Here is a 26,550-nt window from a genome sequence, read left to right on the forward strand (position 1 = left end):
ATAAAGGGAAGACGGTTACAATGGTATGTGGTAAGAAACTGAGAAAATGTAAGCCCTACTTTTTAGAAGGGGAGAGATTAGAATCTGTCAGTAGTTTCTGTTATTTAGGTATTACCTTTTCAGGAGATGGGAGATGGGTTAATGAACAAAAAAGTGTCCTATTTAAAAGGGTTAGGAATACAAGTTGTATTTTTAGATTTGCTGCAAAATTAGGGGGACGTAGAATTCATGAAATGATATCTATATTTAATGCAAGATGTATATCTTCAGCCATATACGGAGCCGGAGTATGGGGATATGATGCCCAGAGTACCAAACTGATTCAATGTGAGGAAAATGTGTTTTTAAAACGTTTAATCAGTGCACCAGCTACGGCTTCAACTGAATTAACACACAGGGAACTTAATATGAATCATGTTAATGATTTAATTGTTTTACGTCCCCTGTCCCTTTGGCGCTCAATTTGGGCAGAGGAGGAGACAAAGTTTACCCAGGATGTAATTAATGACTGTATTAAACTTGATCCTCGATCAACTATTCCCTGGTTAAGTCATATACAATACTGGTACATGACACTTTATGGCCTAAACATCTTCAAAGACCCTGTAACTAATTTTGTACCATCGAAGCGGGAGCTTAAAATCTTATTCCTTAAACATACAGCTGGGATTAGAGCGGAAAAATATGCAAAACAAAGTACGTTCAATCTCTATCTGGAATATAATATCAATGAAGGCTTCCAACCCTATCTTAGCATTGTTAGTACTAACTCTCATCGTTTTGTATTGATCCGTCTCCGTCTGGGAATTGTGCACCACCTTGTGGCCTTTCCCGCGGTTAAGAAACCCGCTACCTGTCTGTGTCCTTGTGACGGCAAATCCAAACAGAACACTTGTCATTTTATGTTATCCCGTAACTTTTATACCTTTTATAGAAAATTTTATTTGAAACCCATCTTTTAAAAATATAATACACGTGGTATACAACAAGCGATGCAACTGATGTTCAATCTAGAGACCCCAGATGTATGTTTCCATGTGGCCACTTATATTTTAAAATGTATTTCGTAAGAAAGTCAATTATTATATGAATGTATTCAGTAATGCTTTATCATTTTTAAGTACTTGAAATCTGTGCTGCTAAACGTATTGTGTATTTTTGGTAGGATGTTACTGACACTTTGCACTTTATCATGCTAACCATGCTAATTTGCACACATATGAATATTGTATAATTGCTGCTATCATCTCTGTTGAGCACTGAAAGAAGGCCATAGCACTTGCAATTTATTATGACGTAGTTTAGACCTTTTAAGCATGTGGTTTTGTGCTGCTAAATGCATATTGCACTTTAGGAACGATGGAATTAATACTTGCACTTTATCAGGCTACTTTGCACATATATTAATATCAGATGAATGCCGCTATACTGTAGTGTACATAGAAATAACTCTATAATTATTTGTGTGTTACTTTTTGATAAAATTTTGTACATATTTTAGCGGAAACGTGTCCCTAATAATCTGATATATATGTATGTTGTTTTGTTACTATGTCTGTTGCTATATGGTTGTATTTTTACATACCGAATAAAGCTTCTTTTGACTTGAGTAAGGGAGAAGAAAGTAATGGTAGAGCGAGAGGAGGTGTGGCATTTAAAGAAAGTGCAGATGAGTAGCAGGAGGAGCAATGGGGTGAAGAAATGGTGAAGTGGTGGAGAAAGGGGGGGGGGGGGGCTTTAAATAAAGTGCAGATAAACTGCTGTAGCAGTGATGATATGCTTTCCAGCACAAAGCATTTCCTTTGCACTGGAAAAATGCCCTTTTAAGGGTAAAAAATGCGCTGTGCTGTTTTTCACTACTTTCCATCACGGGGGAATTCATTGGATGGTATGTGTGCGGGCCCATGGATTTTGATACAAAGCTCTATCTACTAAATATGTTAGACTGGGATTTGCCTAAAAAATAATAGCCCCTGGGAGCAGGCGTAAAGTTGGTTTAATATTTTTATTTCCCCCAACATTTCACACATTGTATGTGTGCTCCATTGAACAGTGCATTTCCAATGGGCAGGTGCGGCCGGCACAGGTTACAGCGGTGAGGCCGGGGTGGGGGGGGGGGAGGAAGTGGACTCACCACGGGATAAGGAAAGTAAAAAAATGAATAAAACCACTTACCTTGCGGTCACGAGCGCACAGTAAGTGTTTTTTTTTATTTTATAGGTGGTTTTATTCATTTTTTTATTTTACTTTCCCTATGCGGTCGTCTGTCCACTTCTCCCTCCACCCGCCCCACCGCCCTACTACTGTTACCTGTGCCGTCCGCGCCTGCCCAATGTGTGAAACATTTCAATTTTGTTTAGACATCAGATTTTGTACTGGAAAGGCCCCCTGCCAGTACAAAACTTATGCTAGACAACACCAGAGATCTTTCGTTATGGCGTAACCGGTGCCCGGCATCCTGTTTGTGCACCAGTGCCGAACTTGAGAGCAGCAGCAAGTCAGAGTTAGGAAACACGACTCTGCACTGCTATCTCCCTCTAATGCAACGCTGTGTGGCAACTTTGATTGCTGCGTTGCAACATAAGTTTATACATTTGCCTCACTGTGACCTAATTATTGCTAATAAAAACCTCTCACCCGTGGATGTAGATTTTCTCATATTAACTCTAGTGAGGAGATATTTTTGTATACAATATTTAGAGCACTCTATTTATGTCAGCTGATATTCTGGCAAAGATAACAGTAACAATTCCCACACTCTGTGCCTCCCTTGTAGACGGGGCTATGCATCAGTACTGCAGAGAATGCTTTGGTATTAGTCTGGAAACTAGCCATGAGTGTTTCTCTCAAATGTAATTACATACTGCTTACTTGATTCTTCAGTAAAGAATCCAAGCCTCACGCCAGAAGTAAATATAACTAATTTCCCCCTTTTTATTCCATTGCGAACACTTATAAATAGTCACAAGGCATCTATTTTTAAAAATGTTACATGGGCATAAGTCGATCTTGTGTAAGACTATGGAGGCTCATCTAACTTGTTTTCCATAATACCTTCAAAAAGGGCTAAGGTATTTGCTCAAAATGTTTTAGTTGGAAGCTTTTGTGATAGGTAGGAGCTGTATGACTGCTTCCCGGTAACTATTTTTAAAGTTTGTGCAATTAAATAAAAACAAGAAATTGAAGAATTTCTGGCGTGTCTGATCACAAGGATTTGGTGGTTAAAATCTAGGACTGGAAATAGTGCCCGCAATGACATGGCATGAGCCGGACAACCTACAGGGAGGCCTCATTTACAACCAGAGGCGATCACAGTTCTGGGCGAGAGACAAGGGGAAAGAAAGGGGCAACATCTCAGATGTTTTTGAGCCAGGGGACCAGCTGTCTAGCTGCCAGATCAGAGCTCTCAAGTTTCCCATGCTCATGTAAGTCCAGGATTTTTCTTGCATTGTGGGACCATTTTATGCCTTGTAAAATAAGGACTATATGTCCAAGAATAGAAATCAGCATCTACTGGAATAGCTACTCCTGCCTTTACTTGGAAGCCTTTGAGTTCTGGCTAGATATTTTCAAGTATAAATCGTCTGTAGGTATCATACAATAGGGCAGCACCACAGATGCCTAATTTGTAAAATATTAAGTGCCAGTGCTCTGACCAGGAGGCCCCTGCAGCTTGCACCACCCATCGCCCTTGTCATTGCTGCCAAAACAGCTACTAACCATCTATTCCGCATGTAAATGCGACAGTTCAGATTATTCCAGGACCTCAAAGCTAAAGGAATGGCTGGGGAGGCAGGTATTAACAATTGTAATGTATATTGTAGTCCTTAACAACTGTTGTTCTGCTCATTTCTAAATTCGATGAGCAGCGCCACCATGTGGTGGACTGTTCCAAGTATGTTGTTGACAATTAGGTGGCGGTGCTGAGCACCAAAAATGATGTAAGTGCTGGTGCTGAGCACTGAAATGCACCGGCTCAAATTAGGCACTGGATAGTCCTCAAATCCAGCACTGAAATGTAAGAAAGAATTTTAGATTCCAATGCAGGAGGAGCCTTACGTTAAACTTAAGTGCTCTACTTCTCATATCAAAGTCACATTTCTCCACTAGGTTTTATTGCTTGCAGTCCATCCTTTCCCACACTTGAAAACTGATAGGGCCAATCTTCAGTGCAGATGGATGCGTAAGAACGGCCTTATTCATGATAATTGTTTTAGTGAATGAGAGGGTGCAAAGGTACTCTGAAATCACACCATTGCATTGTGCAACTCTGTTGAAATACTTATGATGCCAGTAAAATAGGGCACAGGTCAATCGTGATACACTCAAACTTCTGAGAGCTGGATGTTAGATAAAAGAGCACTCCGTATTAGAAAGAAAAAAATGACTGTTTATACAGTGCCAGACTTTGACTAAACTGTCTCCAGAACGATGGGTGTTTTCATTTTCCATCACAATGGACGCACCAGGTCACTCACTCGAGTAACTGTGCGCACTATAAATTCTATCTTTCATTCATTTATTCAATGGTACTTATTTTATCAACATTGCAAGTAGGAATGGCTCTCTTGGAGTTGAGCTTGAACTCTGCTGGTTGCACTCTGCTACAGAAACCAAGTCCATTGACCTGTGGTGCAGACTAATCGAGAAGGGGCCTGATTCACAAAGGGCCTCCGCACTTGTGGCTGCGGAGGCCGCGCAGTCATTGGGGAGTCTCTGCACTCGTGGCCGATGCCCCGCAGTCATGGTGAGTCTCCGCACTCATGGTGAAGACACCACAGTCAGGGGGGAGTCTCCGTACTCGTGGCAGAGGCACCGCAGTCAGGGGGGAGTCTCAGCACTCGTGGCTGCGGAGGCCGCACAGTCATGGGGTCGTCACCGCACTCGTGGCAGAGGCCCCGCAGTCATGGGAGAGTCTCCGTACTCGTGGCAGAGGCACTGCAGTCAGGGGGGAGTCTCAGCACTCGTGGCTGCGGAGGCCCTACAGTCATGAGGGAGTCTCTGTACTCGTGGCAGAGGCACCGCAGTCATGGGGGAGTCTCCGCACTCGTGGCAGAGGCACCGCACTCGTGGGGGAGTCTCCGCACTCGTGGCTGCGGAGGCCACACAGTCATTGGGGAGTCTCCACACTCGTGGCAGAGGCCCCACAGTCATGGGGGAGTCTCTGCACTCGTGGCTGCGGAGGCCACACAGTCATTGGGGAGTCTCCGCACTCGTGGGCGAGGCCCCACAGTCATGGGGGAGTCTCCGTACTCAGGAGGAAGATGCTGAAAATGTTCAATGTAGAGGTTCCGCTGCGAGTGCGAAGAGTCCCCGACGACTGCGGTGCCAACGCCACCAGTGCGGAGGCCCTTTGTAACTCATGTAGCCCTAGATGTTTATCTTGAACCTAACAACTCTCAGTGCATTTCATTTCCCACTGCATATTTTTAGGTACATCTTTTATATATTTCACACAGTGTTAAAGAGGCCATTTTGTGTGCATTCATCATTGCTCTGTTAAGCTTACTCCATAACATTCGCCAAACATTTTTAAGAAACAGAGCTTGTGCCATAGTTAACAGGAAGCAAAAGACACAGTTGATGGATGGAATGCAGAACAAACCACAACATTCACCCACAGTCAAGAGATCTGGGTTAAATCCATCATTCTTTTATTCACCATGCCAACCCAATTTAGACCTGGCCATAGTTAACAGGGAGGCTGAGTGCAGTTTTGAGAGGGCGAGGCCCGCCAGAGCTGCTGCTGCCACGACAGAGGAATGAGCTGAGGGGCCAAGTTCTACTCCTCGGCATGGTGGGGAGGAGATGGATATTTGGGGCATCGTCCCCACTTCCCTTCTTCCCACCTCCATTTTTGTAGGCACTCACTTGCCAAATTGTTTAGACTATGAACAAGGTGAATTTGCCTCTGGTGGCTCGGAGGAAGCGATCTGGGAATGTACACTAGAATAGGGCTTCTAAAAAAGCTGATGCTCTGCTGTGTTCTATGTAAAGGAGTTCTGATACTGTGCAAATATGTCCAGTGCACCGGGGCTGTCAAATGCTATTAGTTTTATTTGAAGATTCCATTTGTAAGGCCCTCTGCAGGCTACTGCACATGTGCTCTTGTGTGAGCAGGTACTCGTGGAAATCCTGGGCCATTCCAAAGTAGCCCTGTGGCGACCTCTTTGCATGTACATGGCACAAGGGTAGTTGAGTGCCTATGATATCACTAACCGCAAGGACCCCTGAGCTACAAATGTGGGGCAATCGCGCCCTCTCAATCTTTTCAAGGCAGAAAACGACAGAAGCAGACCACCAGGTAACATGCTCTCATTATCAGTAGGAACAGACAAGAGGGAATCAATTGTAGGAAAACTATACACAATTTCAATAAATAGACTCTCTATTTCCCTGCAGTAATAAAAGAAGGTTGTGGCTTATTTTATCGCACACGTTTGTCTTACGTCTTTTTTCAAGGTATCATTGATTTATAGGCTGGCCAGGTGAGGCAGGCGCCCAGCGTGTAACTGGTCGCCTTGTCCCACTACAATGTCAGAACTAGGAAAAGCAGGGGATTCCACTTCTGCAAGATACAGTGTGTTAATGGCCACATCAAGAACATTAGACATGGAACTCCCTCCCCACCCACCTCCGGCTGACCCAGGACCATCTCTCCTTCAGGAAGCAACTCAAGACCTGGCTCTTCGAGCAGTAGCAGCCCCCCCCCTCTACTCCCAGCGCCTTGAGACCCTAGCGGGTGAGTAGCGCGCTCTATAAATGCGTATGATTGATTGATTGACGCACCTATGGCTGAAGGGCATGTACTCAGATGTTTGAACAGAATGAAGAGAACCCTGTAGAGCAAACAGACCAGTCCAACTAGTGACATACCATGTTGACGCACATGGTCAACCTTGGTGGTCTGATATTTGAAGAGGAGAGGCACCTTTCCTCTACAAGAGAATGTTTGCTTGAACTCAATGATTTTTATTTGTAAACTCAAAACCCCAGCCAATAGGAAAACCACAGCCACAGTTGTCCCTTTTGAATAAACAGTGCCTTTGTTTGTGATCCATTCCCTGCAGTGGCATTGACCGAAACATTCTCTAAAGGCTAAGCAAGATAAACTGTCATAAAGAGGGTGCTACTGGAGTATGGAGTTTTTTCATATCACCCCACAAAAATATTGCATGCACTATACTAATTATCACTATATTTTCATGGCAGGTATTTATAGGTAAGTACAGATTTACTGTTCTCCACTACATACATACATAATCTGTAAAAATATATTAAGTAAGTAGGTGTGGAGTGGAGTTAGAAATATTAAATCTATGCTTACCTATATGTATATCGAAGTTTCACGGATTGATTGTTATTATCAAATCTCAGACCCAATATACAACAATTGGGGTATAGCTTGAACATTTTCACTCAGTATTTACAAGGCTTTTTCAAAGGTTAATTTTTTTGGGGAATAATCTGACTGACTTGTAATTCCAACAACTGTGCAAACACAGCCTTAAATGAGATTTTAGCTAGAAATTCATAACTGAGGCCCTAGTGGTAGTCAATATTCTGCAGATATTTTTGTGGGTCGATGTAGTGTCTTCCCTAGCCCAGAAGCAAACAAACAAACAAATACGGCACACATGGAGCTCTGTACCAAACATCTTTATTCCTCAACATACAATCATACTATGCACGTACTGCGTGATAACCTTTATAACCACACCGTAACACCTCCCAGCAGATTGCATACTTCCTGTTTAGAGTCTGCTCAGAACCACCAGGGTCCTAGCACTCATAATATCAAAGACATTATATTTCCCCTTTGTTAAATAACAAGTGCAAACAACATTAGCGTCATGTTTCCTCAATGAGTCGTTGAGGCACTCACACTGGTCTGCCATATCGGGTGGCATGAGGTATTTGAGACGAACCTTGGTTATGCACCCATGACATATGCTCAGATGTTTGATCTGGACATTCGGGTGGGGTCACCTCACTCCTGACCTCAGGAGCTGGCGAACAGTGAGGTAGGTGTTTAAAGTATGGCAAGGCCCGCCTGACGGACTTTCCAGGAAGCTGTGCTGTCACCATGTATCCTTTGCATGTTACAACCTGCAAAGGGTCGATAGCATATAGAGTGTCTGTTTTCTGCTTCAGTTTGACCAGTACCCAGTCCCCTTTCTTAAAGACTATTTCCTGGGAGTGCCAGTGCTGTTCGACATATGTGTTCATTTTGCACTTTCGAGAAGTGTTTGTGACACAAATCCTATCAGTGCTCATCGATTGGTCCGATGTCGATGTGGTAGTTTGGTTCCGATGGCTGTCCCAAAAAGCAAGGTGGCAGGACTCTCACCAGTGGTGGAGGGAGTAACTGATTGATAGGCATGAAGGGCTTGACACATGGCTTGGTTTAGATCAATTCCCTCCATCTGTCCACACTTTTTGCTTGGGGGCAAACAGGCATACTCTTTTGATGCTTGACATTGAGTTGAACAAGACACTCCTTGAATTCCTTGCTACTGAAAGGCAGGCCATTATCAAATTTGAGAATATCAGAGATGCCCCATGCTGCAAAGTTGTCTTAATGCCACTTGATGACTTTGTAATTGGTGATAAGTCTTCCACCATAGAAAAGCGTGAATATTCATCGATGACTACCATAAGACAATGTCCATTTCCTAGAGGCCCAAAGAAATCCTTGCAACTCTCTCCCAGGCATGTGCACTGTTGTGGGGATTCTGCTCATACCCAGAACTGTGCACAGAGACCCAGGACCTTAGTGAATTGTGGTGGACCAAAAAACTCACCTCAGTACCTAGAACCCCAAACCGACTAGCATCAGTGTCACATTAGCTCTCCATCCTATAGCAAAGCTACCAATGATTAGACAACCCTGAACATGCGACTTAGGTTACTCTCAGGAATGGTGGGAATCAAGAATACTAGTAAATAGTGAGTAAATAGAGAACACGGAAAAGTTTAAAATGTTTTTTAACAACGTGCTCTAAGATGCAGTATTTTTGCTAACATAAGCAGGCATATTATTAAAAATAATACGATCAGCATTTTTACAATTCCATAAAACACAAAGGGAGAAATCATATTATAATGATAGTGGAAACAGGTCCTATAGTGCCTTGAATGCCACCCTCCCCGCTGAGCCTGTAACCAGGCGAGGTCGCCCCCACACACCCCTGCTACTGCCTCCACCAGCTGTGCCCTTTTGCAGCCTTCGTTTTTTATCGTTTTTGTCAGGGCGACCTGAGCCGCCCTCTGCCCTCCTTTCCCGCCGCTGCCTCCCTGCGGCCCCGCCCCCTCCTGCCCATTCGCTGACCCGCTCCCGCCACCCAGCTGCTCCTCCCTCCCGGCTCCTTCTTATGACGCCCATGCACACGCGCAGCTTTGACGCGCAGCGGGCGCGCCGATTGTGCGCCGAAGGCGCGCCAAAGGCAAGCCCGTCTGCGCCCGACCGCGCCTGGACCGCGCCCAGTGCCAGGACCCCTGGCCCCCGCCGATGCAAAACGACCCGACAGACCTACGACGCCACCACCCTCAACGCACTCAATGCCGGCCGGAACCCCGCCTGCTGCCGGGCCACCCCAAAACGCATCCACGGACCCTTCACCTGCAAAACCTGCAAGTTCACCTGCCTCCGAACCTGCACCGCACCCGCCAAGCACCAGCAGCACCCACCTCAAGTGCATCCTGCTCAACACCCGCTCCGTCCACAGACACGCCGTGGAAGTCTGGAACCTTCTCCACACAGCATCACCAGACATCGCCTTCCTCACGGAAACCTGGATGAACGTCTCCTCAGCGCCTGACATCGCCATCGCCATCCCGGTCGGGTACAAGATCATCAGGAGGGACCGCGTCAACCAGACCGGAGGAGGCATCGCCATCGTCCACAAGAACACCTTCCGCATCACAACCGATTCCGAGGACTCCTTCTCCGCCGCCGAGCACCTCCACTTCCAGATACACACCGACCCTAAGACGACCCTCAGAGGCACCCTCGTCTACAGACCCCCGGGACCACGCACACAATTCAGCGAAGACATCGCCGACTTCATCAGCCCGCACGCCCTCCCCTCCGCTGACTACATCTTCCTAGGGGACCTCAACTTCCACCTGGAGAACAATAAGGACCGCAACACCGCCGCCCTGCTGGACAACCTCGCCAACCTCGTACTCAAGCAACTGGTCAATACCCCCACCCACTACGCCGGCCACACGCTTGATCCCGTCTTCTCATCCAGCAAGCACATCACCTTCAGCCACTCCACCGGACTCCACTGGACCGACCACAGCTGCGTCCACTTCAGCTTCAGAAGAACCGCGACCCACCACCACCCGCAACAGGCTCCTCACAGGAGCTGGAGCAAGATCACCGCCGAGCAGCTCACCACCTCCCTCAGCCAGAACCCACCCGCCAGCACATCGGACCCCAACAAAGCAGCCCGCAACTTCACGCAGTGGCTGACCGCCTGCGCCGATGACCTCGCACCACTGAAGAAACCCCCCTGCAGACCCAGAAGCAAGAAGGCCTCCTGGTTCACCGACGAACTCAAGGATTCCAAGAAGACCTGCCGCACCCGCGAGAAAGCCTGGCTCCTCGACCAGACCACTGACAACATGACTGCCCTCAAACACGCCACCCGCAAGCACCACCAGCTTATCCGCACCACCAAGAAGAAATCATTGAAGGAACGACTGGACAACAACGCACACGACAGCAAGGAACTCTTCAGCATCGTCAAGGAGTTCTCCAACCCCAGCACCGGCAACAACGACATCTCTCCTTCACAAGACCTCTGCGACTCTCTCGCCTCGTTCTTCCACCGCAAGATCGCCGACATCCACAACAGCTTTGGGGCACCACCCACACACACAATCGTTGAACCAACGCCCCCCACCGCCAGCCTCCGCACCTGGACCACGGTGACCACCGAAGACACAGCCCACACGATGAACACCATCCACTCCGGATCTCCAACCGACCCCTGCCCCCACCACGTCTTCAACAAGGCCGACTCCACCATCGCACCCCAACTCCGGAACATCATCAACACCTCCTTCACCACCGCCACCTACCCGGAGAGCTGGAAGCATGCCGAGCTCAGCGCCCTCCTGAAGAAACCAACAGCAGACCCCACCGACCTCAAGAACTTCCGCCCCATCTCGCTCCTCCCTTTTCCTGCCAAAGTCATCGAAAAGATCGTCAACAGAAAGCTTGCCACCTTCCTCGAGACGAACGGATGCCTCGACCCCTCTCAGTCCGGTTTCAGAGCCAACCACAGCACCGAGACCGCCCTCATCGCAGCCACCGACGACATCCGAGCCCTGCTCGACAACGGGGAAACAGCGGCACTCATCCTCCTGGACCTCTCTGCAGCGTTCGACACTGTCTGCCACCGCACCCTAGTTCAACGCCTCAGCAACATCGGCATCCAAGAGAAGGCACTAGAGTGGATCATCTCTTTCCTCGCCGGAAGAACACAGAGAGTCCGCCTCCCCCCGTTTCGATCCGAGGCCACCAAAGTCATCTGCGGCGTTCCGCAAGGATCATCACTCAGCCCCACCCTCTTCAACGTCTACATGAGACCTCTTGCAGCCATCGCACGCCAACACAACCTCAACATCATCACCTACGCCGACGACACCCAGCTGATCCTCTCCCTCACCAGAGACCCCTACACCGCCAGAACCAGCCTACACGAAGGGATGAAAGACGTCGCCGAGTGGATGAAGAACAGCCACCTGAAACTGAACTCAGACAAGACGGAAGTCCTCATCCTTGGACCATCGCCCTCCGCCTGGGACTACTCCTGGTGGCCCCCCGCCCTGGGCACCACTCCCAAGCCAACAGACCACGCACGCAACCTAGGCTTCATCCTGGACTCCTCCCTCTCGATGACCAGACAAGTCAACGCCGTCTCCTCATCATGCTTTCACACCCTTCGCATGCTCCGCAAGATCTTCCGATGGATCCCCACCGAAACCAGGAAGACGGTCACCCAGGCTCTCGTCACCAGCCGACTGGACTACGGAAACACCCTCTATGCCGGAACCACAGCCAAGCTACAGAAAAGAATCCAACGCATCCAGAACGCCTCCGCCCGACTCATCCTAGACATCCCCCGTCGCAGCCACATCTCCGGCCACCTGAGGGACTTGCACTGGCTCCCCGTCAACAAGAGGATCACGTTCAGGCTCCTCACCCACGCACACAAGTCTCTCCACGACCTGGGCCCCAAGTACCTCAACGACCGCCTGACCTTCTACACGCCCACTCGCCAGCTACGAACCACCAGCCTCGCCCTCGCCGCAGTGCCACGCATCCGAAGAGCCACCGCCGGAGGCAGATCCTTCTCCTACCTGGCGGCCAAGACATGGAACTCCCTCCCCATCCACCTTCGGCTGACCCAGGACCATCTCGCCTTCAGGAGACAACTCAAGACCTGGCTGTTCGAGCAGTAACGGACCCCCTCCCCCAAGCGCCTTGAGACCCTTCCGGGTGAGTAGTGCGCTATACAAGTGTTATGATTGATTGATTGATTGATAGGAATTAGGTGTTATAATAATAATATTAGCAGGTCTCTTAGGCTTGAATGGGGAACCCCATACCTCCAAAATCAGCAGGAGTGAATCACATCAGGATCTGCAAAAACGTTCTCTCTCTGGAAACGGATTTTCTCCAAGTGCCCTCATCATGCATGCAGTGCAATATTAAAGGCGCTAGAATTTCAGTTAACTGCATGTGTATGTTGTGTCTAGAGCGTGGGCCGATCAGCCCGAATTACAGCTAACATTGTTATGATAACCTTGGAGGCTTCTGCACACACTGTACAGACTGAGGTCGCGATGTAAGTCTAGGGATGTTGAAAACAAGCCTTTCTCATGTGAAGATTTTCAAGCAGTCTAACTTACAACAACAGTTACATGCAGTGTTGTGTGCAAAGACTGCAAAATAGCAAAATGGCGTTTAAACGTCTAATAAACTTATGCTAACATAGTAATCTGTGCACGCAGGGCCCTGCCTTCAATACAGCAGGAAGGCCGGACAGTGTCAAAGGCTGCTGCGTCACCTTGGTGGATAAACAGTTACAAAGGTGGCGCATCTTCAGCTCTTTTTCAACTCGTTCATTGAGGCGGGGAACCATACTCAATATCTTAGGGCTCTTTTGGTGGCAACAATGCCACAATGTCCTTCATGGGTCAGCTCACTGACTTGCTGTCTCAGGCTCTCAGGTATGATAATTCGCAAGACTTTCAATATGGTACCCTCTTGGGGGCAGATAGCTCATCAAATAAATTTTTGAATTTTTTTAATTCAACTTCAAAAGCAAGAGGTTGAATACTTTACTTCCACAACTGCATTGTAATGAGGTCTTTAAGGGTGAGTATGTCTTCATATGCTTTGGTAGCAGCAACAATCTGTTCAATGGATTGAGCTATTGGAGTGCTGGACCTCATAATGAAGTTGAGACACTGGACCTCATAATGAAGTTGAGACACTCTTCCGCCGCTGTGGATGTTGAATTGTAGCATTACAGCAGCGCTCATGAAAAATAATCTGCAGGGTTTAGATCAAATAGTTGTATTCTTGCAGTCACAAACCCCACCTTTTAAAGCAAGGAGCAACTTATCCTTCGGGTTTCCAAAGTTAGTGATCAATGCCTGGTGATCTGTGATGACAGTGAAACATTTTCCATATAGAAAGACATGGAAATGTTTCAGGCCCACACTACAGCCAGCTGGGAATAGGCACATTCTGTTTCAGACAAGCTTCCACTGGCATACGCCACAATGTGTCTCTGTGAATTCCGATGTCGATTGAGTGGGGCAAGGAACGCCCCTAACCTCATCGGGCTTGCATCTACTGTGATCTCAGTATGTAATCATGAGTCAAAATAGGCCATTTCGGCTGCATTCTCAATCGCATGTTTCATGTCTTTTAAACTTTGGTCGCATTCAGGAGACTATTGGAATGGGACATTCCACTTTGTTAAGTCTCTCAACTGGGCACTCACTGTAGAAAAGTGACGAATGTCTCTTGAGAGATAACTGGCCATGCCTAAGAAGGATTACAGCATGGTTACATCTTGTGGGGGGAAAGTTGATGACAGTGCTTGCACCTTATCCAAGTCAGGAGTCATGACCCCATGAGAGAATGTCTGACCAAAGAATTTAAGTTTGGTTTTGTGAAACTCATACTTTGCTGAATTCCGTAAACTCTGCTGCAAGGCTCTTAACTGGCACAAAATAATCCACCACATCTCTCCGGACTTGAGGGACCTGAATTGGCTTCCATATGAAGGTTGGATACAGTTAAAAATTGTATATATGGCTCACAAGGCCATCCACTTCAAAACTGGAGCTCCCCTGCGGTTCTAGAGCCTCCAGAAGTGCCAGCACCCTTTTGCTAAAACCACAAAAATTAAAGAAGAAAAAGACCTATAACCGAACCTTCTCTGGGATGGCTCCAAGGATCTGTAACTCCCTTCCTCCCGAAGTCAGGGTGAACCCCTCCACGGTCTTCTTCAAAAGAGAAGTCAAAGGACTCTTGATGAAGACATTTCTTCCTTAGCATGGCTCCTTCATTTGATTCTGGGTCCATACCCGTTGACTTTGACCCAGCCACCTGGTTCATGAGTTTCTTGGACAATTCTAGGTTGTAACCTTGTCGCGCTGTCGATTCCTTTGTGTCTGTTTTTCCTCCAGGATAATGTTTGTCAATTAGACTTTGATTTTGTTGCCTTGTTTATTCTGTTTTCGTGATGCATAATCTGTAAAGCACTCTGATACCCTCTGTTGTCATGTTCGCGCTATATAAAACGTTCAAAATAAATAGATAAAGTAGATAGTAAGGTGAATCGTCACCCGGTTTAATTCCTGATTGGTACCAGTGCTACCTGTTCCACGGTTTGTTCCATGGAAGTCTAAACTACCCCTCTCAGGAAGAGAAGTCCAGGTTTAGGGATTAACGATAACCAAATTACCTATCAGGTTTCAGCAAGTGTCCCTGTAAAAATAGGATGAATTGCGACTGATCATGTTATGTTGTGTGATTCAAGTACTGTTAACTTAATTGGGGATTTGTTATGCAGGATGAATTGTGTGATTTACTCTACACTAGATGGTGTTGCAATCAAACACAAGATGTGGATTTAGAATGTAAAATAAAACCACAAGAATCAAAAGTTTAATTGTTTCCAGTCCTCACAAAAAATATCCTGCCCCTTGATTTAAGCCAAACAGTGAAAGAAGAGGTGAGATTTAAAGGGAAAAGACATTGGACTGATTAAAAGTGCAAACCAGTAAAAGAAATCACACTAAAAGCGAATGTAGTTTACACACGAACCTGTCAATAAAAACTTTCATGACAAACATAACAGGGAATGAAGCCTGTTATAGAAAAGACGACAGAATGTAGAATTTAACAGCATTGTTTGCTAGTCCATGCATCTCTCCCGTGATGGGTGTTAAAAGCAAAATTGCAAATGGAGCGCGGTCCAAGATCTTCATAAATTAAACAAAATTGAATTTCCATGTTTTCCAGTGGCAACAAATCCTGCTGTAATTTTGTTTCAGATTCTTGTTGATGCAGAATGGTACACTTCTCTATTCCTCTTCATGAGTATAGCCAATATCTTTTTGCATTTCAAGTCCTTCATAAAGTGCTCATTTGGTGTTGAATCCAACAGGATTATACAGAAATTACCTCTATCTTTAGTCAGATCCTAAACAAAGAGAAAAAATCTTCAGCTGCCCTGTAACTCAGTGGTGGTTCAGTACATTGACAACTTGATGGTCACCTCCAAAACAAAAGACATTCTCAGGATAGGTACATTTGTGTTCTTGAACCGTCTTGCTGACAAAGGACAAAGGATTTCACCTACAAAAGGTACTATTGTCAAAGAGAAGTTATTTTACTTGGTCATCGCATTGAGAAAGAAGTGAGAAAATCATCCAAAGAACGTGTTTCTGCAATCATGAGCGTGAATCCTCAATCTACTGAAGTGTACATGTTTTTGGGAAAGAGAGGCTATTTTCATCACTGGATTCTAAACATTTCCCTGGTTGCAAAGCCTTTAGGAAGGCTTACTCACAGCACTATAATGGATTCAGTCTCATTTGATGAGTGTCTTTCTAGAACTCAGAGACAAACTCTGTAGTGCACTGGATATAGGAAATCTAATTGTGATAAAGATTTTTATCTCTACTATAATGAAAAAGATGGATGTGCATTCTCAGTACATTTGGAGGAGCATGGTGGAGTAAAACAGCTGATCGCTTACTTCTCTTCTACATTAGATCCAGTAGCCGTAATTCTGTTTGCTTATCTAACATTCATAGCAGTTGCTTGCCTGGCAGTAGAGCTGAGGGAAGGAATTCTGATGGGGTACACACTTATTGGGTTGGTCCAAGTAGTACTGGGCCTTTTCTGCAGGGTCACCCAAGATTTTTACCTTTGCTAAACCCGTATTTGTTGATTTGGGATTTGATGCACTTTGCGCCTGCTAGATAGTAGTAAAGTGCTTGTGCTTGCTGCCTCAAATATGGTAAACTTAGTATATTCTCAATTATCACAATTAATTTACTTGTAAGTCACTCGTGTATGATACTATATGTACCCCTCGGCCTGCAAACTAACAACTACTAGTGGGCTGCAGCAATGACTGTTTCACCTACTAAAGTAGTACTGGAATGTATGCTGCAGGCCTGCTACTGCAGCCTGTAGTGCAGTTTTAAACTGCCATTTCACACTTGCAAAATGAAGCTTTTGCCAGACCCAAGCCTTCCTTTTTAATGCTTGTAAGTCGCTCTTAAGGTAAGTTCTAATTGTTTATATGACTAGGTGAATGGCATCTAAAAAGCAGGATAGGTGCACTTAGGTTTTACATGTCCTGACAGTGAAATCCTTCTAAAGCTTTTTTTTTCACTGTAAAAGCCTATCACTCCCATAGACTAACACTGAGTTACTTTATTACACTTAATAAGTGATAGCTTCGGGTTGGGAGCAGATAGAGAAATACTTCTTCCACTCATTTGTATTGTAATTTAAAATCTTCTAAATTCGGATTTTAAGATACTATTCAGAAAATGCCACTAGAAAGTTGCCATTTTTCTGCTGGTGTACATGAATGTGAATGGCTTTCGTGTGGTGTAATGTGTATTCCTTTCAGATATGGGGACAAAATGGCCTGGATCAGGGTGTTCCTGCCCTGATCAGGATGATTGGGGGCTTGCCCTTAGCTCTTCCTGAGCTTCAAAGGTTAGCTTGAGGGCAGTGCCCACCACCTTCCTGACTTTACACCATGTTGACGTTGGATTCTCTATCACAGTGGTTCCCAAACTTGTGACTTCTGGGGACCCCCACTTAACAATTACTGGAACCTGGGGACGCCCACTAAATCATTATTGGAATCCAGCCCCCCCCCCCATGAGTCATTACTGGAAACTGGGGGCCCCAGCTTAAGCACTGTTGATGATTTGAACTCCAAAACAATACAGACAAAAGCATTAATCAAATACACAAATGTTGACACATTATATTAATTCGCAAACACATATATAATATTTTTAAAAAAGTCATTTTAATATAAGGTTGGAGCTTTTCTATATTCAATTGAGGCCACTCATTGTCCATACTATATCCTGTTTAATACACCTGCACTGCTCTCATAAATCAATCTGAGATACTAATTAAATTTTTAGCCTCCAATTTGAAATTCCTTTACATTGACAGTACATTTTAAAATGTTCAAATGTCCATTTAGCTGCTTTATTTCTATACACTTTATTAATCTGTTAATATTATGAAATTATCTAAGTAGGCGCAGCACCCCTGCCTTCGAGGACCCCAGACCAGTTTGGGAACCACTGATTAACATATACTAGGGTGAAATTCATTATAAAAGAGACAGATCTTTTTGGATCTCCAGTAGGGATACTGTCAGTTTCTATAGCGATTTGCTGTACATTCAGGAATTAGTCTCTTTTGCAAATTTTGTATAATGCTGCATTTGTTTAAATGTTAAAGATTCTTCATGGCAATTGAGTCTAAAGCCTTATGGCTGAATAACTGAGATTGCTATATTTGTATTGCTCTTTAAACATTTAATAAACCTTCTTGGTTCTTCTAAATTGCTGATCTAGCATTCACTTTTGCAGTCAGTGTTCATTATTCGCTATATTTTTTAATGTAGTTTTGACTCTTGTCTAAGGACACATTGTCTCATCTATTCTTGACGACAACAATTTATCCAGCCCTGCATCTGGGTACAACGTTACCATGCAGTTGATCAAAGACAGTTCCCACACATGCAAGTGACTACCTGAACTCAACATCGTAGAGGTCTCATCAGAAGTACAACTACACAAAGTGTCCTCTCTCTCACATGCATGGGTTAGTACTAACACCATAATTCACAAAGCGCTAACTTAAAAAGTCAGATATTTGCTGCTGTAGAATTGATGTTTATGGTACTGACAAAGAATCCAGTTGTAAATCCTCATTAGTACCCGCCTGCATTAATATGAAGAAATTGTGCAAATGCACACCAATTTGTTTTGTTTCTCCATGGGGAAAAACATTTTCACATGAAGAAATACCTTCACATACAATACGATCAAATATAGAGGCTTTCCATCCCAAATAACACCTAGAACCACATCATTCATGCTTTTGACAGATGTAAATCAGTGTGTGTTCTTGGAGTTGGAATCTAACGGAACAGCTATGTAGATGTTCACCTACAATTGGCAACAGACCCAGACAAGAATGCCCAAACACTCCATAATTTCCAGAAATTCCATCATATTTGCACAATTCAAACATGATTTGCAAATGGTAATTCTACAACTCCAGCCATCTATGTGATGTCAGTAAATGAATTCCCATTAAATGGGGAATGGTACCACCTGTTAATCACAGTGCTTATAAATGGACCTGTGTACGGAATTCTGTATTAAAAAATATTCTTTGAAGGAGCCAGAAAATTTAATTGACACAAGACAGAAAGGCAAAGGGAATCGCTTCATCGCCCATCATGAGGTATTGTAAGTCTTTCTAGTTCTTCAGCAGACAGAGGTAATATGAACCAAAAATAAAGTATGAGGCAGGAGGTCTAATGCCCACTGTATATGTTTGTAAGAAACAAGATAGATAGCATATATTTTATTTTATAGTTTGTGTATGTGGAAACCTGACTTGTTAAGTCGAGGGGCTGGAGAAAAACTTCCACTCAGTTATGTACCGCAGTGCCCACGAACTAACCTTAAGGTGTCCCTGAGGAATCCTTCACTTACCCTTAGTTGTTGGTTTTCAAGTTAGAGGCCAGCCTCAGAGAAAATGAGTGTAAAGTATTTTAGCAAAGCCAGAACCATTTGAAATACAAGAAATAAAACAGTATGTTTTCTATACCAGTCTAATACAAGAATAGGAATACATTTTATGATTACAATGCACCAAAATGAGAAAAATTGCTGAACGGTCTCAGGAGTTACAAATTATTGAAGAAGAAGGCAGAAGTTGCCCGAAGAAAGCAGTGGTGCAACAATGCAATGTACGAGGAGGTTGTCATAAAAAAGTGGCTAAAGTACGCCCCTGTCATGTCAAATATTAAAAAGCAACTGGTAAACGTGTTGGCCTCTCACAGGCCATGGAAAAAGGGGAGGACAGCGTCAGTTACCTTACAGACCAGTGCACCAAATACTATGAAAATGTAAAGGACTCTTCTGGGGGGAACAAGAAACAGGATCAAATAGAGGGGGGGCAAACTTCTCTTCCCCATTGCTCCAGACCTACAGAAAAACATCCAGTCCGCATTTGTTGAGGATGTTGAATATCTTCTTGTTTACTCCTAATTCTGCCAGATTATCAAGGACAACTTTTAGAATACCATTACACACATGTCAGTCGAGGACAGGATCAACCTCTGTCCTGAGCAAAGGGTCCCGCACAAGCCCCAGCTCCCACAAGTCTGCTCCAAAGAGATTCCCTTTTTTGCCTTGACTTCCCCGTGGACTACAGCGGGCCACCTTTCCCAATAATTTGCTAATTACTTTCCATAGCCTGGGGAGAAGGAACTAATGCCTCATACCTCTTGCAGGCAGGCACCAAAAACAATTGCTCTTGCTCTTCTGGTCTCCTCTCAAGTCCAAAAGTGTTCTTATTCCAGGTGTAAGGAGTACTAGGAAATAACAGATCTTCGTTACTGGTTGGGAGCAGTGGACATCCTTAATTGGGCTGAGAATGATTTCCCTGGCCCATATTATGAATTCCCTGAGAAACAGAGCGATTAGAGACATAGCCAAGGCTAGAACCTATTTAGAAAACTGACATATCACTATCACCTTTCTTTCAATCACAACAGTGCACACAACGACAAAGAAACGAGGCCATCCTTCTTCAATAGCTGGAAAGCATTGGCCATCTTTACTGCCATCGACCATGACCATGACAGGCTGCTAAATGTCCTGGAATCAATAACTGATTTCAGAAATCAGGTGGTAAACTGGTTCACGTCAGTCATCACTGATTGTAAGCAAATAGTAAGTTATGCTTTCATGCATCTGAAATATCTAATATGGTGTACCATATGGCTGTGCTCTTGCTCCCATAATGTATAACCTATACATGGATCCGCTCAGCGTATACCTGACAATTTGGAGGGAAAATACATCTAAATATGTGAATGCAGATGATCAGTTAGTGTGACCAAAGACATCATCTGCAGAAATCATCCAGATACCACAATCCCACATCATCTAAATACAACAATAAATGCCTGAAAATATACTGAAGCTAAATCCTCAAAAAACTGAATTCCTCCTGATATCTCCAAAACGTGCTGAATTGAAACTTGATTGGTTCTTTCAAAACCTATCACCTAAAGTAAACTCTTTAGGTTTCATACTAGATCGAAGCGTGTCTCTCCCCACTCATGTTAACAAGAATCAGCAAATCACTTCCTTCACTCCCTCAGGAAAATAAACAACTACCTCAAACAAAAAATGAAATCAACAGCTCATGCACTAGTGATCTCTTGACTAGACTCAGGCAATGACCTGCTTGCAGGCAACTCTCAAGCAGCCATTCCTAATACCAGTGTTTCACTTCACCACTAGATTGGTATTATCTATGAGAAAAATCGACCACATGAGCAAATAACACCCATTCTAAAAGACCTTGGCTGGTTACCATTAGAAGCAAGTCTGATATTTGAATTATACTGGCTGTCTTTCAAAGCCAACTGAACAAACTCCACTCCCACATATTTACCAAATATGTTGACTCTCTCCGGAGGATCAGGAGGCTAAGAATCAAGGATTCGCTCCATTTCGAGACACCAAATTCAAAACAAGCTTAGCTGTTAAAAACTGTTTCTCTCTTTAAGGCCCCATGCTGTTGTAATCTCCTTCTCTAAACCTAAGGTCTAAGAAAAAATATCTGAACTTTCAAAAATGTTCTCAAAACTCAAAAACTATTGTATGGGCCAGAATAAGAAAATAACTCATCAGAAATAGATGGCAACCACCTGAATTAGAGCATTTCTCATGCTCCCTCCTTTTTGTTTTATCATAGTGGAATTTGATTTTTTGTTGTATCTCATTTCTGTTGTTCAATATAAGTGGTCTAACATCAGTCAGTGAAATTAGTGCTATATGAGGCTGTTAAATAAAAGAGTAAAATTACACCGCCTTGGTATTGTGCAGTTCATCAGGTGCGATACACTCTGCTTCATGTGCGTGAAGGGACAAATGCCTCTAAGGTGCACACCATGCACTGTGGATCACTATTGTGACTGTCATATTGATACCAACATGAGATCCATAGGCTCCACTAATACTGCTGATCCCAGACCACTCTTCACTGCACACCATATGACCCAGATTCTCCAGAACACATAATGCGCCAGTGCCCCAAAACTCATCCCAGGTAAGGCCTGTACTGGAGCCACCCTGTAGTGCAGCTGGGGCCCAGTGACACTTCCTGACACCTCTGCTGCTTCCAACGTAAGCCGGGAAGACCTCCTAATGACAGCGTCAACAGTTTACACTTCAGAGTGGGGGAAGTCAGACCCTAATGGGGTCAATTAGACCAGAGTGGTAGATTAAAAATGGATGCAGATGTTATTTGCACCCGTATTTACACTAGCATAGCTTTTATGCTCACAGTAAATTGTGTTAATTAGCCTATTGCATTTGTTGGTATCAACAACATTTCTCTAGTAGTACCAGTTAGTGGAAAACATGTACAAATGAGTAATAAAGTGGGCACACAGGGGTGTATACACTGTTTGCACACATTATTACACATTGCCATATCCTTTCTGTACATTAGGTACAGAAAAATGATCATTGTTTGGCATAAATGTAAATTGTGTCTGGGATTTTTGTGCCAAAATTAGCAATAAGGTGGAAGGCCAGGTAGTGGTCCATCAGCACAATGTGTAATAATCAGCCAGCAGGGCAACTGAACTATCTGAAGACTTTTTCAGGTATTGAACTGATTAATGCCTGTTAATTAGCCATTAGTGCTGATATATTATGTATAATATTTATTTAATATTTATGAAGTGGTGAATATTGAATTGTTGCACTCAGTTGTGTCTGATTAACAATACTTTAATTTTATCATATTGTATCACATGACATCACATGATATCATATTGCTTATCAAACCATGGGATTTGAAAGTAATATTTGAAGATTGACCTGATTATTGTATTCGAGCAGGGCATTTCTCCTGCTGATCTTCACAGGTCCAGGAATATTCTGAGTAGAGGTCAATGGGGTCCACTTTTATGCCCAGTGCCAGTCTGAACAGAGAGACAAAGTGGAGGCAGGCCTAGGTGTCTCCTTCCTTTGCAAGTGACAATAGGCATCCTTTGATACAGCCCCTCAGGTCATCCTGTCAAGGGAGGAGTACCCCTTCATACTCCCAGGGCCCTTTGCCCAAGACAGTAAAATGACAACTTTCGAAAATTGTAATTTCTAAAATAGCAATATAACATCAGACTTTGCCATTAAGTTAGATTTCGAATTACTATTAAAACGAGTTCTTGAATCATTGTTATAGCTAACCCAGTGCTTTTCCATGGTGGACCCAGCTCTGCCACAGCGAAAAACAACTTTGATGGTTTTCATTGCCAGGACAAATAAAATGATGCATATCGTACTTTTTAAATACCATGTACACTGTCCTACGGGCATTGCGACCCTACCTTGGTGGTGACTTTTAAGCATTAAAAAATAAGGTTAAGGCCTGTTAAAGGTTTACTTTGCCAAGTTTAAATGGAAGTTTAAAACTGCAGAGACAGGCTACAGGGGCAATCTTGCAGATATGTTTGCAGTCCTACTTTAGTGGGTGCCACAATAAGTGTAGCACTGTAGTATTTGAATTACAGTTCCTAGGTACATGTAGTACCATATACTAGGGACTATTAGGTGAATTAAATGTGCACATTAGGTAAATGCCAATGTTGTCATGTTTAAAATGGAGAGCCCAGGTACCTTACCACTAGTTAGCAGGGGTAAGGTTTGCCGATACCTAATGAGCAACAAAAACTGATTTAGTATAAAAAGGCAAAAATCTGGGCTGACCTTTCTGAAAGGGCAAGTTTGTGACTCCAGTCTAAGGATGGCAAGAGATAGGGGGTGAAGAGCCTCCACATCTATCTTACAATAGAGGCAATGGGGTAAGATGTAGTCTAAAGAGATGTGTCTTTAGGAGACAGCAAAAGGACTGAAGGTTAGGTTTGGTCCTAGTTTCTGCTGGAAGTTCCAGCTGAGGGAGGCAATCTTGAGAATGACTGATACAGATGTTGATAGTTTCTTAAAAAGGGGATTTTCAGAAGAAGGTTGTCTTTGCTTCTGAGTGTTCTCACATACCAAGTAGATTTTTCATGGTCGCACTGTACCCCTAAAATAGTATACCCCAAGAACACGCCCACTGACTGGGTAGGTCAGGGAAAGTGTTAGCCTTATTTTCATGAGACAATGTGTTCAAAGATAAGTTACAAAATCAGCATATCAAAAATACTGTAAATAATAAAGGATTGACTCAATAAGTAAGTTCTAGAGTGGAATTAGAGAATGTATGAGGCTTATTACTAAAATTGAAAAGGTGCAATACAGGATAATTAAATACAGAAACTCCTGGTTTACAAAGAAATCTGCCATATAAGCCATGAGTACAAAAAAGTAGCAGAATCAATGCAAAGTCCCAAGTGTGCAGCAAAATCAGAAAGAAATTGAACACCATTACTTACAGGCCTCAAAACATCTGGTTTATCCCCAAAATCGAGGGTTTATATAGAGCTTTCCTTATCGTAGAAGATAGAAAGGGCTGGATCATTGTGGTGTGAGCAAAGAAATAAATCCTCAATGAATCAGACAAAGAATTTAAAAATCTTCATACAGCAGTGCAATCTAAGCACTAACCCACTACAAGAATATTGATTCAGAGCTACTGACCTAGGTTCAATCGTATATGTTAGAACAAACTTGTTACATAAACAACAAACCACTGTGAATTAATATAATACTGCATGCAAGCAGAAGATTAATTGAAAAGGATACATTCGTGAGCCCATGCTAGAGAGCCTTCTTCATTAACAGTGTCATTCAGAAATATATAAACATGATTTGCTTGACTACATGCAGCAGAAATAATAAACAGTGAATGTGACATTAATTTTCAAAAAGATGATGTCAAGGCTTAGCTGCGACCTTGTTCACATAACCCAAGAAAACATACTTTAGAAGGTCATATCAAAATCGTTTCAAAAGCATTAGCTCCATATTATTGTACATGTGTGAATTCGAGTGTAGATTACTAAGCATGTACATTTTGATTAATGCACAGTAAGCTTCCTCACTGGCAGGTAAGGTGGGGAATCTTGTGTGGACTGCTTTGTAGGGTAAACAGCTTAAATGTAATTCTGGCCTCAATAGGAAGCCAGTCTCTCCCAATTAGGCTTGGAGAGATGTAGTCAAATATCTTTGACAGGGCTATTTTTAGATCTTCATAGTGATGATGATGAAGGGATTCAAGTGGCCAAATGCCTCTTAGCATTAAAATGGTGGAAGAAAGAAGATCAGCTATGCCTCAACAGCAATACAACTGATGAATCTATGGTTTTCAAATGGCCAAGTTAGCGTGGGCAACCTCCGTCTTCAGAGGAGACAGTTTGAAAATCTTCAAATAATATTTGATAGTCACCTTTCAATTTATGACAAGCATAAAGTTTGCCAAGATTGTCCATTTGCATTTGTTTGTTCAATCAAAAAGTAGTCTCGAACTCACTGTAGATCATCGAAGACTGCCATAGTCAAAGCTACAGTCCTGCTTAGCAACATATTGAACAGGCAGTTCTAAAAGGGGCCATCTGCCTTATGCTGGGACTGAAGAAACATGGCCACGTGCTAGGGAAATGCAACCAATTGTTTGGCTGCTCACCGATAGCTAAATTAAAGAAAGAATGTTGTTACATTTGTGGAAAGGATTAAGGGGCAGATGTGTCAACCATTTTGTGACTCGCAAAGGCCGAAATTCGCAGAATTTCGGCCTTTGCGACTCGCAAATGGTCATTTTGCATTATTTTGAATGTATCAAAAATTTGCAAATTAAGAAATCGCAAAGATTTGTGATTCCTTAATTTGCCATAGCATTTAAGGAATCGCAAATTTTGCGATTCCTTAAATGCTATGTATGAAGCATTTTTCCTTAGCGAATTTTGGTTAAGGAATCGCAAATTACCACCAACTTGTAGTTGATGGTAATTTGCAAAGTCCTCAACAAATACACAATTTTGCATTTTTTAAGGTGGCATGTGACACGCACACATGCCCATGGGGCATGTATGTGCGCCATATGCACACATATGTACATTTCAGGGGTGCAGCAGGGTGTCTTCAAGACACCCCTGCACCCTTGAAATAATTCTCAAATTGCGACTAGCAAATTGCGAATTCGCAATTTGAGAATTAGTTCAAAGTCATTCCTATGGGCCTCCTGGCCCATAGGAATGCATGGGAAATTATTCCTTATTTGCGAATTCGCAAAATGCGAATTCGCAAATAAGGAAGTGTAAGGAATCGCAAAAAAATAGCGATTTTTTCATACATTCCATTTTGCGATTTCTAAATAGCGATTCCTTAAAAATCGCTATTTAGGAATCGCAAAATTGAATCTTGATACATCTGCCCCTCTGTCCGAACATACTTAAGAGAGTTACTTCAGCTCCATCAATCTAACAGAAATGTAGGTGAAACGTGGACCCAAAAACATTTGCAAATTCAGAGGCAGATTATTAAAATAGTCCAGGCTAAATTGTGGAAATTACTGCTTCATGATTTATACTAACCACTAAAATCTGTCTTTCCTTAAATCAATCAATTAATTAAAATGAACATAATACAAAAGCTTCAAAACATAAGGATGTAAAAGCTCTGACTGCATTGTGTAGCTCTGAGGTCAATTCATATTTAAGCGTTATATTTTATGTTGTTTTTATTTATGATTGGACGTTCATAGGTTTT

At 43.6% G+C, this 26,550-nt stretch overlaps 1 protein-coding gene across 1 annotated transcript in view; it reads right to left on the reverse strand.

The window, feature by feature from the left end:
- The window catches only part of LOC144799349 (hepatocyte nuclear factor 4-beta-like), a 307,123-nt gene that overhangs the window by 154,610 nt on the left and 125,963 nt on the right, over positions 1–26,550 (reverse strand). The gene's annotated exons all lie outside the window — the stretch shown is intronic.

Source organism: Lissotriton helveticus, chromosome 12 (genome assembly GCF_964261635.1).
Source record: "Lissotriton helveticus chromosome 12, aLisHel1.1, whole genome shotgun sequence".
In the NCBI taxonomy this organism is placed as follows: Eukaryota; Metazoa; Chordata; class Amphibia; order Caudata; family Salamandridae; genus Lissotriton; species Lissotriton helveticus.